Here is a 14,186-nt window from a genome sequence, read left to right as displayed (position 1 = left end):
GCAGAAGTATCACTAAACCCACCAGGTACCACCTCAGCAATGGCACTGACTTCTAAAATTTAAGACTTTGAGCTCTGCTGCTTATAAAAACATGGTACTCAACCCCTCTCCTTTCCCAGTCAGTGTTTTTGGGGAAGTTTTTTCTTGTGCTATCAATCCCTGTGTGCTGCTATAACTCTTTTGCTCTCTCTTTCACTTTCACTCCTCTATGCATGATAAGGGCTCCCCTCTGCAGCACCTACAATTCTTTTCTCTCCCCAAATCAATTCTATGCAGCTCCTACTTTCCACAATATAGCTGTTTTTCTCCCTCTAGATGTGTAACTTGTTCTCTCAGTCCTCAGATTAATTTCTTGGATGTTTCTATGAATAAATCTGTCTGGCTGTGTATGAGGGATGAGGAAAACACAATGTCCCCTTAATCTGTCATCTTAAGTCCTCCTCTGATATGCTTTATTTTAAACAAGTACTTTCAGTTAAATGTCATTTTTTTAACAAGTATATTTTTTGCTTGAAGAATACATCAGAATACATGTTTCTAAAGGTATATGTAAAATGTTCCATCCAAGAAACATAGAGTACATATTTTCCTCAGGTAGACACAGAAGAATCCCCTGGTTAAATCACAAAAAGAGAAATAACAAATATTACAAATTTAAGAAGACTAAAATCATATCAAGTATATTTTCCAACCATAATGGTATAAAAATAGAGATCACCAATAAAGAAAGCTGGACAAGGTAAATATTAAATATTTAATATGTAAATATTTAACAGCACACTCCTACACAAGCAATGGACCAAATCAGAAACCAAATGGCAAATCAAAATATGCCTCAAAACAAAATAAAAGGAAAACACAATACTCCAAAACCTATGGGATAAAGCAAAAGCAGATATTAGAGTAAAATTTATGTAATAAATGCTTGTATTAAGAAAAAAAGTTCATGGCAGCCCGAGTGCCTCAGAGGTTTAGTGCCTGCCTTTGTACCAGGGTGTGATCTTGGAGTCCTGGGATCGAGTCCCACATCGGGCTCCCTGCAATGGAGCCTGCTTCTCCCTCTGCCTGTGTCTCTGCCTCTCTCTCTCTCTCTCTCTCTCTCTCTCTCTCTCTCATCTCTTGTGAGTAAATAAATAAAATCTATAAAAAAAAGTTCAAATAAAGAGCTTAACATCACACCACAAAAAAACAAGGAAAAGAAGAAACTTAGTTGAAATTTATTAGAGGAATAACAGGGAAAAAAGCAGGAAAAAATAAAATAGAGCCCAGAATAAACAATAGTATAACACTGAAAGTAATGACTAGATTTCAAAAACAAAACAAAACAAAATTGACAATGCTTTCATTATTAACTAAAAAAAAAGGAGAGACTCAAACACCAAAATGTGAAATGGAAGAGAAGACAATACAACAGATAACCACAGAAATACATAGTGTGATAACAGATTGTTATAAAAAGTTATATACTATCAAATCAGATAACGTAGGAAAAAAGGTAATTGCTAAAAAAAATACACAGGTTACCATAAATCTTGAATCCGAGAAACAGAAAATCTTCTTAGACCAATAAAAGAATGAAAGTTGAATTAAGACTCTAAAATCTCCCAGCACAGAGAAGCTCAAGACCACATTGTCTCATTGCTAAATTCTACCAAACATCATAGAAAATAATTAATGACCATCTTTATCAAAATCTTACAAGTAATGAAATGGAATATATCCAAAATCATTCCATGAGGTTAGCACTATCATGATACTAAAGCAGTATGAAAACAATACAAGTGCAAAAAAGTCTAGTTTGTCTAAGTATTATGATTCTGATTTTCTTTTGACATCCATTAATGTGATAAGTTAGTCTCCATCACTCACTTAAAAAAAATATTTTTATTTGTTTATTAGAGAGAGAGAGAGACCACAAGTGGGGGAAAAGGCAGAGGGAGAAGGACAAGCAGACTCTCTGAAGAGCAGGGAGCCTGACATGGGGCCAATCCCAGGACCCCAGGATCATGACCTGAGCCAAAGTCAGATACTTAACTTACAGAACCACCCAGGTGCCACCCATTCCCCACACTTAATATGCGGGTGTTCTTAGGTCTAAAATGAATCTCTTGTAGACAGCTTATAGATGGATCATCTTTTTTTAATCCAATCTATCACCCTCTCTTCTGACTGGAGTATTTAATCTATTTACATTGAAAGTAATTATTGATATATATGTATTTAGTGACATTGTATTACTTTTTTGTCATTGTCTCCAGAGATTTTTATTTGTTCCATTCTTGTTTTTGTCACTTTTGGTCTCTCTTTGCACTCAAAATGTTTCCTTTAATATTTTTTGAATGGCTGGTTTAGTGGTCACAAACTCATTTAGTTTTTGTTTGTCTGGGAAACTCCTTATCTCTCCTTCTATTCTGAATGATAGTGTTACTGAATAGAGTATTCGTAGCTATAAATTGTTCCCATTCAGCATATTGAATATATTGTGCCACTCTTTTCTGTCTTTCTGTGCTTCTGTTGAGAAAACTTCAGCTAGCCTTATGGGTTTTCCCTTGTAAATCAAGGACTTATTTTGCTTTACTGATTTTCTTAAAGATTTATTTATTTATTTTAGAAAGAGAAAGCACATGAGCAGGAGAGGCAGAGGGAAAAGGATAGAGAGTCTCAAGCAGACTCCACACTGAGCATGGAGCCTGACGTGGGACTCCATCTCATGACATCGAGATCATTACCTGAGCCAAAACCAAGAGTCAGACACTTAACTGACTGCACTACCTGGTGCCCTTGTATTGCTGCTTTTAATTTTTTTTCTTTATCACTATATTTTTCAAATTTAATTGCAATATGTCTTGGTGTTGACCTGTGGTTTTTTTTTTTTTTTAATTTTTATTTTCATGAGAGTTCTCTATGCCTACTGGATGTGGATGTCTATTCTCTTCCCAGATTAAGGAAGTTTTCTGCTTTTATTTCTTGTAATGAATTTTCTCCTTCTTTTTCTATTTCTTCTGGAAGTCCTATAATATGATTATTATTGCATTTGATGGAGCCAATGAGCTCCCTATGTCTAGTCTCATGTTGCATAATTCTTCTTTCTCTCTTCTGTTCAGCTTCATTATTTTCCATTACTTTGTCTTCTAGGTCACTCTCATTCATGTTTTCCATTCTTTTCTCAAGCTCAGTGACTATCCATATGATTGTCTATTGAAATTCTCCATCAGGCATGTTGCCTATATCTGTTTTGTTTAGATCTCTGGTCATGGACTTATCTTGTTCTTTAATTTGGGATGAATTACTCCATGTTGGCATTTTGTCTAAGTTTCTGCATTGTCTCTGTTAGAAAAGTCATTTATGTCTCCTGCTCCTGAAAGTAATGGCCTTATGAGAAGGAGGTCATCTAGTGCTCAGGGCCTGGCACTTCAGAAAGTGTCTTTGGTGTGTGCTGCCTGAACTCTGCTCTTGTGTTTTGGCTGCTCCATACTTCAGGCCAGTCATCTACAGAGGTTCTCCTTGCCTGCTATGCACAGTATTTGGTCCCTAGCCTGAATGTGGCAAGCTTTAACTAGGTGTACTTTGGTCTGCTTGTGAAATGAGATGTAACACCAACTCCATCAGAACTGAGGCCCTATAGAACTCTGATTGGGAAATGTGGCTTGGCAGGGGTTTGTTCTGGGGTGGGGCCCACTGCAATGAGGCTTACACAGGCTTGACTCCTGCCAGATCCCAAGGATGTGGGGCTTGGTGTAAGCAAGTTAGGCAGCCAGTGTCCACATTGAGCTGCTTCCTTCAGGTAGCTCTGTGTTGATACTGAGGGAAAGGGAAGGAAAATGGTACCAGCCTTCTCCTTTTTTCTCAGGGAGGCATTTCTGTGAAGTTGCCTCTCAGGTTAGTACTCCAGAAAAGCAAACATTCTTCCCATTGTGTGCCCTAAGTGTTTATCAGATTATTGTTTCCATGCCTTCTGCTCCCATATTGTTTGCCTGCCTTCTCTCCATGACCAGGGAAATGCCCTTAGGACTTTATTGCAGCTAAATCCTCTGACCTTTAAAACACCAGGCTTTAACCCACTGGTTGCAAGAACTCATGAAATTCAGCCCCTGTTTTCCAAGCCAATGGCTTGTGGAAATGTTCTCCTGTGAATTGACCTATGTGCCATCCTCCCTCTCCCCTCTTTCCACCACTTTGGCTTCTCCCCTTACTTAGCAGTCATAATCTGTTTCTACCCTAAATCACATTTATGCACTTTATTTTTTTTTTTAATGTGCCCTCTTCTCTCCCTTTAGTTGTGGAGTTTGTTCTGTCAGTCTTCAGGCCAATTTGGGGAGTATTTAGGATGATTTGATAGTTATCTAATTGTGTTCATTGGACAAAATTAGCCTAGGATCCTTCTACTCTGCTACCATCTTAGGTCCCCTATACTGAGATAAAGTTCTAATCTAGATATTACTCTATCTCATGTCACCACTTTATATCCAAACGTAAAGGAATTGCCTAAATTTACATTTTCTCCTCATTGTTGTCCTCCCATTCACCTGTCAACACATAGTAATTTGTCTTCCATACCTACCACTAAACTAAACCTGCTTTTCACTTATAATGTATTTCTTCACTGATGAGTCTGATGGATTCTTAGTTTTCATCTTCTTTGATTACTTTAATAGCATTTTTCACTCTTTATTTCTATCACTTCTTGAATTCCCACACTCAACCGTTTATTTATATTCCTATTGATTTTACTTCTAAATGAGGTGAGAGAAGGAGCTGTGTAAACAAGGAGAACACCCCAGGTAGAAGAGATAGAAAGGTTGCTTTGAAGGAACAAGGTTGTCAGTGTATCTGAAACAAGTTCCTGTGATGCTATAAGGGAAAAGGGCAACCGATAAATTATTGAACACCACATCTGAAAGTAAGTATGTATTATATATTCACTAATAGAACTTAAATTTAAAAAAAAAAATAAAGAAAAGAAAAATGGTAGGATGTTAAATGGGAGAGAAATTCAATGGGGTTTAGTTAATAGAGTACCCCTCACTTAAAGTATTTGCTCAAATGTCATCTTATCAGAGAGGCCTTCCCTGACAACTTTCTATAAATTAAGAATCTCTAATTTACACTGCATTTTCCTGCATACTAATTTATATTATCTATAAATGTATCTTATTTATTATAAGATAATAATCTTATTTGCCTGTGTACTTTTCATTTCCCCTAGAAGTTGCTATTTTCAAGATGCCATGTATCCTGCTTATCTCATTCATTTATGTGACCCCAGTGTCCACGAAGGTTCATAGAGAACATAGTAAGATCTTAATAATTGTTGGCTGAATTAATATGGAAAAATGCTTGGAGCATAGTAGAAACTCAAGAAATTATAACATTATTATTATTATTATTATTATTATTATTATTATTATTATTAATGAGTAATTCCTTTGGAAAAAACACATAAATGACAAACTAGGAAATCACAAGCATAAAATGTGTAGTTAATTGATTAGAGGTTAATCCGGAAGAGAAAATCTAGAGTATCCAACAGAGATCCAGCACATCTCACATATACATCTTTGGTGTCTGTCTCACACAAGCATAGGGCAACAGGTTGTTGCTAGAAACTGGAAAATCCAGTAATATTAAAAATACTCTTTTGTTCTTTATTAAGATGTCTGTGGAACAGTCTCCTCAAGTTGAGGCAACTATAATGATATTATTAATAGCAACAAAAAGAAAAATACCTCAGTGCAACCTCATTTTCCAACATGCTAGATCTTACTAGTGGCTGCATGATCTTAAGCTTGTCAGTAGCCCTTGGTCCAGTTTGTTTCATCATGCCTATCCCTGAGGCTGTGCCAGCTTTTAACAGTGGCTCAGCACATTAGCTACTTCAGAACAAACCTTTATTACTTTGTAAGGAATGAAATAAAATAGATTAATCTCAAAGTTATTTGCCTTGGGAAACTGAGCAACATACTGCTACAAAGACATTTATATTAAATTTTTTAAATACATAATTTAAGAAAAATAGTTTATCTTTCTGATAAACATTAATAAGACTCTATAGATGACACTTTCTCTAAGGAAAAAAAAAACATGGGTCACTATAAATAGCTAAGTCAATTTACCTATGTGCAGCATTTGGTTCCCCAAAGCCTTAAGATTATTAGGGCATTCATAAGGGGAAAGAAAATGCTATTACTGGAAGCAATAGGTCCCTTTTATACTTGGGATTCAAGACATAGCTAAGAGTAGTGGACTCTATTTGAAGTTGAGAAAGGGTCAGAATAAAAATTCTACTAGTGGTGTTTAGTTGCCATGTATATACTAAAATTGCCAATAAAATTAGAGCAGTATGTATTGTTTGAAATTATTTAAGTCTATGGGAAGGTAAATATAAGATAGAAAGGATTTGTCATTTAAAAATTAGAACCTAGAGATACATAGTATATGTACTTTTCTATTTTAAGTTTTTATTTAAATTCCAGTTAGTTAACATACAGTGCAATATTAGTTTCAGGTGTGCAATATAGTTATTCAACATCTCCATATAATATCCTGTGCTCATAATAAGTGCACTCCTTAATCTCCATTCCCTATTTAAACCATCTCCCCCCCTCCACCTCCCCTCCAGCAACCCTTGGTTTGTTTCCTATAGTTAAAAGACTCGTGGTTTGCCACCCTTTCTGTTTTCATCTTATTTTATTTTTCTTTCCCTTCCTCTATGTTCATCTGTTATGTTCCTTAAATTCCACATATGAGTGAAATCATATGGTATGTGTCCTTCTCTGACTTATTTCACATAGCATAATATTCTCTAGTTTCATCCACATCATTGCAAATGGCAAGATTTCATTCTTTTTTATGGTTGGTTAATGTTACATTCCATATATATATACATACCACATCTTCTTCATCCATCCATCAACTGATGGACACTTAGGCTGTTGCCAGTTTAGCTATTGTAGATAATGCTGCTATAAACATTGGGGTAAATGTATTTATTTGAGTTATTATTTTTGTATTCTTTAGGTAAATACCTAGTACCACAATTGGTGAATATAGGGTAGTTCTATTTTTAACTTGCTGAGGAGCCTCCATACTGTTTTCCAGAGAGGCTGCACCACTTTACATTCCCACCAACAGTGCAAGAGGGTTCCCCTTTCTCTATATCTTTATCAAATCCTGTTGTTTCTTGTTGATTTTAGCCATTTTGACAGGTGTGAGGTGATATCTCATTATAGTTTTAATTTGTATTTCCCTGATAAGCAGTGATGTGGACCATCTTTTCATGTGTCTATTGGCCACCTCTACATCTTCTTTGGAAAAATGTCTAGTTATGTCTTCTGCCCATTTTTAAAATTACATTATTTGTTTTTCAGGTGTTGAGTTTTACAAATCTATACATTTTTGGATATTAACCTTTTATCAGATGTGTCACTTGCAAAGATCTTCTAACATTCTATAGGTTGACATTGGGTCTTGCTGATTCCTTCACATGCAGAAGGTTTTTATCTTGATGAAGTCCCAATAGTTTATTTTTGCTTTTGTTTCCCTTGCCTCAGGAGACATATCTAGAAAGAAGTTGCTATGGCTGTTGTGAAAGGGGTTACTGATTGAGTTCTCCTCCAGGATTTTGTTTGGTGGATTCCTGTCTCACATTTAGGTTTTCACCCATTTTGCATTTATTTTTGTTTATGGTGTACGAAAGTAGTCCTGTTTTATTCTTTTTTTATTCAGGTTTACTATTCATTTAATTTCAATTTACATAACATGTACTATATTATTAGTTTCTGGAGTAAAATTCAGTGGTTCATCAGTGGCATATAACACCCAGTGTTCACTACAAGTACCCTCAATGCTCATCACCCAATTACCTCATTCTCCCACCTACCTCCCCTCTAGCAACCCTCAATTTGTTTCCTACAGTTAAAACTCTTATGATTTGCCTCGCTCTCTGTTTTCATCTTATTTTATTTTTTTCCCTTCCCCTATGTTCATCTGCTTTGTTTCTTAAAATCCGCATATGAGTGAAATCATATGTTATTTGTCATTCTCTGACTAACTTGTTATACTTAGCATAAAACTCTCTAGTTCTTTCCATGTTGTTGCAAATAGCAAGATTTCATTCTCTTTGATGGCTGAGCAATATTCTGCTGTATATGCATGTCACATCTTCTTTATCCATTCATCTGTTGATGGACACTTGGGCTTTTTCCATATTTTTGCTATTATGGACATTGCTACTATAAATATTGGGGTACATGTACTCCTTCAAATTAATATGTTTGTATCCTTTGGATAAATATCTATTAGTGCAATGGCTAAGTCTAGTTTTATTTTTAACCTTTGAGAGACCTCCATACTGTTTACCAAATTGATTGTACTCATTCCCACCAAACACTCTTGTGTTTCTTTTTCTCTCATCCTCACCAACATCTGCCAACATCTGTTGTTTCCTGAGTTGTTCATTTTAGCCATTCTGACTGGTGTGAGGTGGTCTTTCATTGCAGTTTTGATTTGTATTTTCATGATATCATGATGTGGAGCATGTTTTCATGTGTCTATTGCCCATTTTTGTATCTTCTTTGGAGAAATGTCTCTTCCTGTCCTCTACCCACTTCTTGACTTGATTTTTGGGGTATTTTTTTGGTGTTGAGTTTAATAAGTTCTTTATAGATTTTGGATACCAGTCATTTATCTGATAAGTCATTTGCAAATATCTTCTATTCTGTAGGCTGCCTTTTAGTTTTGTTGATTGTTTCCTTTACTCTGCAGGTTTTTTTCCCTTTTAAAATCCCCATTATTCTCCCTTTAGCTTTGGATATGTGTCTAGCAAGAAGTTATTGCAATTGAGGTAAAAGAAGTTGCTGTCTGCATTCTCCTCTAGGATTTTGATAGATTCCTGTCTCCCATTTAGGTCTTTCATCCATTTTGAATTTATGTTTGTATGTGGTGTAAGGAAATGTTCCAATTTCATCTTTCTGCATGTGGCTGTCCAGTTTTCCCAACACCATTTATTAAAGAGACTGTTTTATTTCCAGTGGATATTCTTACCTGCTTTGTTGAAGATGAGTTGACCATCGAGTTGAGGATCCACTTCTGGGTTCTCTATTCTGTTCCATTGATCTATGTATCTGTCTTTGTGCCAATAAAATAATGTCCTGATGATTACAGTTTTGCAATACAGCTTGAAGACCAGATTTGATGTCTCCAGCTTTGGTTTCCATTTTCAACATTATTTTGGCTATTTGGAATCTTTTTTGGATTCCATACAAATTTTTGTATTGTTCGTTCCAGCTCTGTAAAAAATGATTATGGTATTTTGATAGGATTTCATTGAATGCATAGATTGCTTTGGGTAGCATAGATGTTTTAACAATATTTTTTCTTCAATCCATGAGCATAGAATGTTTTTCCATTTCTTTGTGTCTTCCTCAATTTATTTCATTAGTGTTATATAGTTTTCAGAATATAGATCCTTTTTTTAAATTTTTTTTTAATTTTTATTTATTTATGATAGTCACACAGAGAGAGAGAGAGACGCAGAGACACAGGCAGAGGGAGAGCAGGCTCCATGCACCGGGAGCCCGATGTGGGACTCGATCCCGGGTCTCCAGGATCGCGCCCTGGGCCAAAGACAGGCGCTAAACCGCTGCGCCACCCAGGGATCCCCAGAATATAGATCCTTTACCTCTTTGATTAGATTTATTCCTAGGTATCTTATGATTTTTGGTACAATTACAAATGGGATTGATTCCTTGAATTCTCTTTCAACTGTTTCATTGTTATTATACAGAAATGCAACTGACTTCTGTCCATCGATTTTATATCCTACCACTTTGCTGAATTACTGTATCCATTCTAACATTTTTGTTGTTGTTGTCTCTTTTGAGCTATTCTACATAGAATATCATACCGTCTGTGAAGAGTGACAGTTTGACTTCCTTGTTGCCTTTTTTGGATACTTTTACCTCTTTTTGTTCTCTGATAGCTGAGGCTAGGACTTCCAGTACTATGTTAAACAACAGTGGTGAGAGTGGACGTCACTGTCATGTTCCTGATCTTACAGGAAAAGCTCTGTTTTTCCTCTTTGAGGATATCACTGTGGGTCTTTGGTATATGGCTTTTATGATATCAAGGTACGTTCCCTTTTTTCCATACACAGCAGAGAGTTTTTATCCAAAAAGGATGCTGTATCTTATCAAATGCTCTTCTGCATCTATTGAGAGGTTCATGTGGGTTCTTGTCCTTTCTTTTATTAATATGGTTTATCACACTGATTTGTTTGTGGATATTGAGCCACCCTTACAGCCTAGGAATAAATCCCACTTGATTATGATGGATACTCCTTTTAATGTACTGTTGGATCCTATTAGCTAGTATCCTGATAAGAATGTTTGCATTTATGTTCATCAGGGATATCAGTCTGTAATTCTCCTTTCTAGTGGGCTCTATGTCTGATTTTGAGATCAAGATAATTCTGGACTCATAGAATGAGTTTGGAAGTTTTCCTTCCACTTCTACTTTTTTGGAACAGTTAAGAAAAATAGGTATTATTTCTTCTCTAAATGTTTGGTAGAATTCATCTGGGAAGCCATGTGGGCCTGGATTCTTGTTTGTTAGATTTTTTTATTAATGATTTGATTTTTTGCTCATTATGGGTCTGTTCAAATTTTCTATTTCTTCTTGTTTCAGTTTTGGTAGTTTGTATGTTTCTAGGAATTTATCCATTTCTTCCAGATTGCTCAATTTGCTGGCATATAATTTTTCACAATATTCTCATTATTGCTTGTATTTCTGCAGCATTAGTTGTGATTTCTTCTCTCTCACTTGTGATTTTATTTATTTGGATCATTTCTCTTTTCCTCCTATTGAAACTGGCTAGTGATTTATCGATTTTATCCTTTCAAAGAACCAGCTCTTAGTTTTATTGATATGTTCTACTGCTTTTTTGTTTGTTTGTTATGACTTATTTCTGGTCTAATGTTTATGAGTTCCCTTCTGCTGGCTTTAGACTTTTTTTTTTTTTGCTGGTCTTCTTGTAGTGCCTTTCAGCATAAGGTTATTTAAGACTTTTTGCTTCTTGAGGTAGGCCTTTATTGCTATATACTTCCCTCTTAAAACTGCCTTTTCTGCATCCCAAAATTCTGGACTGTTGTTTTCATTTCCATTTGGTTCCATATATTTTTTTAAATTTCTTTTTTAATTTCCTGCTTAAGCCATTCATTTCTTAGTAGGATGTTGTTTAACCTCCATGTATTTGTGGTCTTTTCAAAGTCTTTCTTATGGTCGACTTCAAGTTTCATGATGTTGTGGTCAGAATATAGGCATGGTATGATTTCCATCTTTCTGTACCAGTTGAAACCTGATTTGGGACCCAGTATGTCATTTATTCTAGAGAATATTCCATGTGTCCTGGAAAAGAATGTGTATTCTGCTGCTTTAGAATGAGACAATCTGGGCAGCTTGGGTGGCTCAGTGGTTTAGCGCTACCTTCTGCCCAGGGCCTGATCCTGGAGACCTGGGATCGAGTCCCACGTCAGGCTCCTTGCATGGAGCCTGCTTCTCCCTCTGCCTGTGTCTCTGCCTCTCTCTTTCTCCGTGTATGTGTGTCTCTCTCATGAACAAATAAATAAAATCTTAAAAAAAAAAAAGAATGAGACACTGTTATTAATCGCTTTATATATTGGCTGCACCCAAGTTAGGGCATACATATTAGGGCATAAATATCTTCTTGTTGGATAGACCCCTTTATTATGATATAGTGTCTTTCTTCATCTCTTATTACAGTATTAGTTTAAAATCTAGTTTGATATAAAAATGGCAACTCTAGCTTTATTTTGATGTCCATTAGCATAATAAAAGGTTCTCTACCCCCTCACTTTCAATCTGGAGGAGTCTTTCGATCTCAAATGTGTCTCTTGTAAGAAGCATATTGATAGGTCTTGTTTTGTTTTTCATCCATTCTAATACCTTATATCTTTTGATTGGAGCATTTAGTTCATTTACATTCAGAGTAATTATCAAAAGCTTTGAATTTAGTGCCATTGTATTACCTGTAGAGTCACTGATCCTATAGATTGTCTCTGTTCCTTCCTAGTCTTTGTTACTTTTGGGGTCTCTCTCTCCTCAAAGGATCCCCGTTAGTATTTCTTGTAGGGTAAATTTAGTTTTCCCAAATTTCTTTAGTTTTTGTTCATCTTGGAAACTCTTTATCTCTCTTTCTATTCAGAATAACAGCCTTGCTGGATAAAGTATTTTTGGCTGCATATTTTTCTCATTTAGCATATTGAATATATCATTCCAGTCCTTTCTGGCCTGCCAGGTATCTGTGGACAGGTCTGCTGCCAGATTTATGTATCTATCCTTGTAGATTGAGGACCTCTTGTCTTGACCTGCTTTCATGATTTTTTTCTTTAACTTTGAAACTTCACAGTAATATGTCGAAGCATTGGCCTCTTTTTATTGATTTTGAGGGGATTCTCTGTGCCTCCCGGACTTGAATTCTTGTTTCCTTACCCAGATTATAGAAGTTTTCAGCTATGATTTTTTCAAATAAACATTTTGCCCCTTTCTGCAACTCCTCATCTTCTGGGACCCCTCTTATTCAGATATTATTTTGCTTTATGGAATCACTGATTTCTCTAAGTCTCCCTTCATGATCTAATAGTTTTCTTTCTCTCTTCTTTTCAGCTTCCTTATTTTCCCTCATTTTATTTTCTATATCACTGATTCTCTCTTCTGTTCCATTCATCTTCATTTTATAACCTACACTTGGGAAGTAATAATATTTTTAAATTCAGCTTGACTAGATTTTAGTTCTTTTATTTCTGCAGTAAGGGATTCTCCATTGTCTTCTATGCTTTTTTCAAGCCCAACTAATGTCTTTAAAATTGTTTTAAATTCTGGTTCAGACATCTTATTTATATCTGTATTGATTAAATCCCTGGCAGTGAGTATTAGCTCCTGTTCTTTCTTTTGGAATGAGTTTCTCCATCTCATCATTTTGTATAGAGATAAAAGAATAAAGAATAAGAAAAAAAAACAATAACAGCCACAACAGAAAAAAAAACAGACAAAAACAAAGAAAAATAAAACAAAACAAAAAACTAGATTCTGTGTGTGTTTTGTTCTGCTGTTAAAAAAAACTCTTAACTTTACCTTTATCTTTATCTTATCTTTAACTTTAACTTTATCAATGGTTTGTAATTTTTGGAGTACAAATCTTTCACCTCTTTTATTAATTTTATTTATAAGTATCTTGTTATTGATGCAATTGTAAATGGATTCCTTGACTTCTCTTTCTGCTGCTTCATTATTGGTATATAGTAATGCGACAGATTTCTGTGTTGATTTTGTACTGAATGTATCAGTTCAAGGAGTTTGGGATTTTTTTGTGTGTGTGGAGTCTTTCAGGTTGTCTATATATAATACCACATCAGCTGCAAATAGTGAAAATTTTACTTCTTCCCTGCAGATTTGGATGTCTTTTCTTTCATTGTCTAATTGCTCTGACTAGGAATTCCAGTATTATGTTGAATAAATGTGATGAGAGTAAATTTCCTCTTTTGTTCCTAACTATAGAGTCAAAACTGTCAGTTTTTCACCATTGAGAATATTAGCTATGGGTTTTTCATAGATGTCCTTTGTTATGTTAAGGTATGTTCACTCCAAACTTACTTTATTGAGGGTTATTATCATTAATGGATGTCATACATTGTCAGATGATTTTTCTGCTCTACTATAATGATCATATGGTTCTTATATTTTTTAATTAATGTGATGCATCATAGTGATTGATTTGTGAATATTATAAAACCATGGCAACCCTCAAATAATCCCACTTGGTAATGGTGAATGATTTTTAAAAATTTATTGTTGGATTCATTTTGCTAGTATTTTGTTGATGATTTTTGCACATATGTTCATCAGAGTTACAAGTTTGTAGCTCTTTTTTTTGTAATGTCTTTATCTGGTTTTGGTACAAGGACAATGTTGGCTTCCTAGAAGGAATTTGGTAGTTTTCTTTCCCTGTCTATCTTTTGGAATAGTTTCAGGAGAATAGATATTAACTTTTTAAAAATTTCTAGTAGAATTTGCCTGTGAAGCCATCTGGTCCTGAACTTTTATTTGTAGGGAATTTTCTAATTACTTAATCTATTTCTTTGCTGATTATTGTTTTTTTCAAGTTTTCTATT

General features: G+C 35.1%; 1 pseudogene; it reads left to right on the top strand.

The window, feature by feature from the left end:
* Positions 1-14,186, top strand: part of LOC121482574 — a 105,331-nt pseudogene that overhangs the window by 76,470 nt on the left and 14,675 nt on the right.

Source organism: Vulpes lagopus, chromosome X (assembly GCF_018345385.1).
Source record: "Vulpes lagopus strain Blue_001 chromosome X, ASM1834538v1, whole genome shotgun sequence".
Lineage (NCBI taxonomy): Eukaryota > Metazoa > Chordata > Mammalia > Carnivora > Canidae > Vulpes > Vulpes lagopus.
This window is presented reverse-complemented; position numbering and strand designations above follow the sequence as displayed.